Source organism: Chenopodium quinoa, unplaced genomic scaffold, assembly GCF_001683475.1.
Source record: "Chenopodium quinoa cultivar QQ74 unplaced genomic scaffold, ASM168347v1, whole genome shotgun sequence".
Classification (NCBI taxonomy): Eukaryota; Viridiplantae; Streptophyta; class Magnoliopsida; order Caryophyllales; family Amaranthaceae; genus Chenopodium; species Chenopodium quinoa.
Window position 1 is genome coordinate 891,592 of NW_018743814.1, and position 6,336 is coordinate 897,927.

Below are 6,336 nucleotides of genomic sequence, written 5' to 3' on the forward strand. Positions count from 1 at the left end.
CAGCTAGCCATATTCGAAGTTGCCTTCGCCCTAGACGTGAAAGGTTTAATTTCTGAGGGTTTGGTCCCAAATCTCTATTTCAATTATTTAATTTAATTGTTTTGTTTATTATTTTCCTTGAAGTTACTAACGTGTGTATTTTGTTATTAGAAAGAGGTACGAGGCATCAAAGTAAGTGCTTTAATGGTTTTTATTGATATTATGATTTAGAAATCATGTTTACATTGTTATTATGATATTCCTAGTATCATGTTTAGGGAAAGAGTTATAATATCAAATATGCTTATTGTGATTCCTGCGATGCTTCCTATGTTCTTCCTAATATTTATGATTGTTAGTATCATGTTAGGGTTAAAGATTTGATCTTTATTGCTTAGTGACATGCTAGGGTTTGTTATTAATCTTGTTAGTATCATGCCTAGGATCTTGCTATTATTATACTTTAATATTAACATGAATATGATTATGATTATAATTGTTATAATTTATGATGATTATGAATATTATTATTATTATTTTGATGATGATTATTTTATTCATGATTATTATGATGATTATTTATTGTTATGTTGCTTGATATTTATTTTTATTGCTTGATCACACCTTTTATGCATGTTTAAAGGGAATTTGTACTTGTAATCACGCTCATATAAGATAATTAATAATCTTGTTTAGGGTTAATATGATTATAATTCAAGTGATCGCCAATAATAGATTTATTTGTGCATTAAATTCAACCAACATAGATAAACAGGTTTAAGGTTAATCCTATTGATTGCATGTTAATTAAAAAGCGCACATGAATACGATCAGAATAAAGTAGAGGCCTATTATTAGGGCAGGTTCAATCTCTTTTAGGTTGGATTTGTACCTTCATCCCCAAACCCTTATTTGGTTCAAGAACTTATGGAGTTGACGATCTCTTGGATCGTTAAGGGGTGTAACCTTCACCCTGTGAACAGTTTACAAGTTCCTAAAACTTGTTGGCGACTCTTTTGCTCTATCTTCTTTCCCTTTGGACGCCACCGTTCTTTAGTGTATGATCACATTGGGGTTAAAGTTTGAATTTATTCCCTACAATTTTTGGCGACTCCATTGGGGAGGATTTCTATTTTAATTCCTGAAATTTATATCGGCAATGATTTAGAATGAGTGGATGAGACTCGAAACGTTCTAAGTATTTCATGTGCGTAATTTTGATTAACATTATTGTCATATGCATAAAAAAGACCTCATTGGAAAGACCATCCGTAATGTGTTAAAACATAGGATTTTACACGTAGGAAATTTGAGAAATATCTTTCACAACTAGGACTGAAATAACACCGCGCGAAACTAGAAAATTTTAACGAGCACAGAAAGCTGCTGAGGCAAGTGGAAAGTAGTGCCAGGGGCCAGAGCTTGGCGCCAGACTTTTAGCCGTAGCGCCAGACGCCAGTATTGGCACCAGGTGCTACAGTTAAAAACTGGCGCCAGTCTCTGATTGCTGGCGCCAACCTCCCCCAATACCGAGCCAAAAATATGCGTTCTAATTTCGAACGGTTTTTCGTATTGTTTGCTCGATCCTACTTCCTGATTAAATTTTTTCTTACTTTTCTGAAACCCATATGTGTTCTACATATGGACATAACCCTCTGGGAATTCATGATCCATCTACCTGATTGAACGCTCCGTGCAACAAAGGGTACATCCGAGATGTTGAATTCATCAAACCATGGAAGCGAGTTTTTTCTAAAACTCGCGGTGTCCCATCCACTCGCGCCAACCCTTCACGGTTAGGCTTCCGCGCGGTGCATCCGGACAATTAACCATGGAACCTATATTGACTAAACCATATCCCGAACTTTAGAGAACTAGAGCCATGGTTAGGTTGCAAACTCATTGCATCATGTTGTGCCTACTTGACTAATTGTGCATTATTTGTTGCGTACACTCTATGTGGTTTTTTCCTAACCGTTTGTTTGACTTGTGTTAAGACTTAATAAACTGATTAATGACTAAAGGACTTTTTTTAATTAATTAATTAATTAATTAGAGCTAATAAATATACCTAAAATCGAGTCATAGTTCCTTTAAGTCAACCCGGATTTTTATTCCCGTATACTGCACAAGTGTCAACTTGTTTTGGTCATATCTAGAGTTCTAGAAAGAACTATGAGTCGTACAGCATATGGATCTGTAGCCCCGAGTTTTATATTTAATTTGGCGTTGGTTTCGTCCCAATCAGAGTCACAGAAAAAACGTTATGACTAAAATACCACAGCCTATCCAGTTTAATGCATATACGTGAAGTCTTAACTTAGTCTTTGCTTGAGTCTAGTAACATAGTCTAGCCACATGGTCATGACAAGAGTCTTAAGATGTGACCTACACTCACTAGTCTTAGCACACACTTTGAGTACACATCACCATGACCATGTCTTAGGTTCATGCATGAGTCGGTTTTTTTCCGTCATTTGAGTTGGGGGGTACATTCTATTCCTAATTCTTCATATACCTCCACCTCCATCATTTTTTTCTTTCTTCACATTCTATTCCATCTTTCTTCACTTCCTCTACCCATCGCATGTTGAATAGAGTTTGAGTCAAATAATTAACAATAAATATCCCCAAATTCCTTTTCCACAATACTTGGTCGAGGAGAGAAGGGCGATTAATCAAGGACAACCTCTTTATTCAAGTCTCGCTTTTTGATAAACCGATTCGTCAAAAGAGGAAGGCTAAAAAGATAATGGCAAGTCAAGAAGAAGTCAATGAGCTTAGGAACCAATTGGTTACTGTGACTGAGACACTGAAGCTACTCACACTCAAGATCATTGATCCCGTGAAGCAACAACAGATGGACCTCATGCAAGAGAGTCTAAGAAAGCTATCTAGTGACTATAAATTTCAGGGCATGAGTTCACAAGGGGTCTCGCTGGACAAGGAACTTCTTCTGCATAAGTTCAACGCCACTGACATCCCTAAATTCAAGGCAACTGATAACCCTTATTTTCATCTAAGAGCTTTCGAAACTATAATGAACATTAAGGATATCGATAAGAAGGTTTTTCCCTCTCTGTTCTCACTATCTCTTGAAACCGTTTGCCAACAATGGTACTTCTCCCTTGACAAAGAGAAAACCTCTACCTGGGAATCGATAGTAAATGCTTTCGTTGATAGGTACAAGTGCAATATTCAAGTTGAAACCGACCATAGACAACTTAAGATGCTAAGACAAAAAGAGAATGAAGGCTTTACTTCTTTCTTTAATAAATGGAGAGAAACTTCCGCCAAGATGATTGAAGTCCCCACTGAAAAGTAATCTGTGAGGATGTTTATCAAGAATCTCCAAGAGAAGTATTCGAAGCATTTAAAATATCAACACAATTTGAATACTTTCAAGGCCGTTTATGACATCGAAATTGAAATCGAAGATGACCTCGCAAAGCAAAAAGCTACTAACAATAGTTACCACGGTGGCTGGAAAGGAAAGAAGAACGACAATCCTTCTTCTTCCAAAAACGCCCACTCTAGTATCAATGTTAGTACCATTGATCTCAGTGAAGTTTTAGCCATAGATAACCAAGGATCTAATAAGAAACTAAGGAAAGACTTCACCCCCATTGGGATGAGCTACAATACTGTCTTTGATCGACTCCATGCCAAAGGACTTATTACTCCCATTGGACCTATTCAAGATCTCGCACCTGAAAAGAGATTGCCTAGTTGGAATCCAGACGAACACTACAAGTACCATCAAGGTAGGGGTCATACTACTGAGAGCTGTTGGAAGCTAAAGGAGGCTATCCAACATTTGATTGATAATAACAAGCTTCCCATGCCTCCAGTTAACAAGAAGAGCGAGTGATGATAAAGGAAACAACACAAGACAAGAGGCGAGCTTCAACGACAAGATTTCGCGACCTCTTTTTTATTTACTCTTTCCCCAATAAGTCTAGCATAGGCACCTTTTCTTTTCCCTTAGATTAATTTTGTAGATTCTTTCTTTTTCCTTTTTTAATAAAATGAGCATTTATTTCCTTATATATGATCATTTCATTATATTGCATAAAAAAAATGAAAATAAAAATCCATGTCGAATTAAGCACAAGGTATATCAATGATTTGAGGCACCCCTTGTAGCCACATCATATATCCTTTCACCCTTCAATTATACATCCTTTCTTCATAAACCATTTTGAGCCTCGTCTGACGATAGACCTTTCTTTTTTCAACCTACATCTACCTAACCTTGGGATGGGATGGTGTGAAACTTTTACAATTCTAAAGAAAGCTTGAGCAAATTCAAGAGATTAAAATAGAAAAAATAAGAAAAAAATATATAATAAAAGTGTACAAAAGGGCAAGTGTTCCAATGTCTTTGATATGAAAATATCTTCGATAAGAACACGTCTCAGATTACGTCTCTTATCGAGTGCTCGGTACCGTGCCTGAGAAACATGAATGCCAAGTGAGTGATAGACCGCATGATCGGGATTACCTAGACTTATAAAAATAAAATAAATGCTAAAACAAAAGAAAGAGCTAAAAAAAAAGAGTAGAAAAACTCAAGCATGAAAATACAAAGATTCAAAAGCGAGGTTGCACACCCTGGGGGCTTATCTAGGGTCTTGAGCCTTTATCCCCTTCTTCTTCAAACCTTTAGCCTAACCACGTTGCAACCCTTAAAAATACCTTTTTGAGGTATACACATACTTGTGCGAGGTTCGGCTAGAGCAACGTTCGGCCTGATTCCTAACGAATACGTAGGCAACCTCACATCGAGGTGCGGCCGTAATAAAAATGCATTCATATTCACATCACACACTTACACCATGATCATATTAAGGGATTCCCTGTGCTCATCCCTATTCACTTAGAGCTAGACTTGGGGGCTTGATCCCTACATAATTAGCTTACCTAGCCTAAGAGCCACCGCCATTTGACTCTTTTCAATAATATCTTTCCACACACTTAGCTCTTGCGGCCTAGCTTTAGTGTCACTATCACACACATCACATATACATGACCAAATTTACTTCCCTTAGGAACCCTTTGTCATGGAATATTAACACAACGTTGAAGCATGCCTTGTCATATCAACATCACTCATCAATCACAATCATCATTGCATCACGAAGTATGAAGTGCTTAGCCTCCGTGCCTAAGTTACCCAAATTCTTTCATCATTGAGTCAACCATTGAGATAGACTAGGATGAGTTAATCCTTGCACCTTGAGAGATAGTATCAAATGACATTTGACTAAGCTCATTCAACATGCACCTTCAAAAACTTCTTTTTTTTCGCGTCTTTCTTTTTTCGGGAGAAAGTTGGTGCCCTCCACAAAAATGACGGAAATTTTTTTGCTTTTTTGCATTTTCGAGTCGCACGATCACATTACTATGCACACACGGGTCATGAGTCACACATGTCATTTCACTTCGAGTCGATTCAACCTCGAGTCAGTCAATCATATCGAGTCAAGTTTATACTTTGAGTTGTGTCAAGTCGATGAGTCAAGAAATGCTAAACCTTAGGTCAACCTTAAGATAATTAAAGAGATTGGAAAAGTTCTATAGCCAAAGATAAATGCAGGTGCAGCAGAATAAGGAATATCCTGCTCTAATTCTTGGCGCCAGAGATATTTCAGCAGCGACAGAGCTCGAAGCCTCTCAGAAAGGTGATTTCGACCTCATACAACAGTTTCGGGTTCCTTGGTACACCATTTAGCCCTTATAAGCAATTTGACATGATTAAGTAGTCAGTTTGATTACAATCACAATAAGTGGTCGACCTGATGAACGATCGTCTCACTTAGCTTAAAGCGCCTAAGATTTGGCTCATCACGGAGACACCGACGTACTGGTTTTAGCGGAAGCAAAGTTCAGGCGAGCTTTAGAGATCGACAAACGTTGGTCTTCGGAAATTTTTCTTCATAACATTATATTAACAAACATTCAAGTATCGAAGCTCTTTTGTTCACAGACGCGTGAACATTTTCATTCAAGCTCTATTGTCCAGAGACGCGAGGGCATATCAATCAAGCTCTTTTGTTCAAGACGCGTGGACAATCCTTTTCAAGCTCTTTTGCTCAGAGACGCGTGGGCATCCTATCAATCAAGCTCTTTTGTTAAGAGACGCGTGAACATTTCCATCAAGCTCTATTGTCCAGAGACGCGTGGGCATATCAATCAAGATTTTTTGTTCAGAGACGCGTGGACAATCCTTTTCAAGCTCTTTTGCTCAGAGACGAGTGGGCATCCTATTATCAAGCTCTTTGTTCAGAGACGTGTGGACACATCATTCAGAAGATCATATCAAAAGGAATCTCTTTGTTCAGAGGCGCATGAACA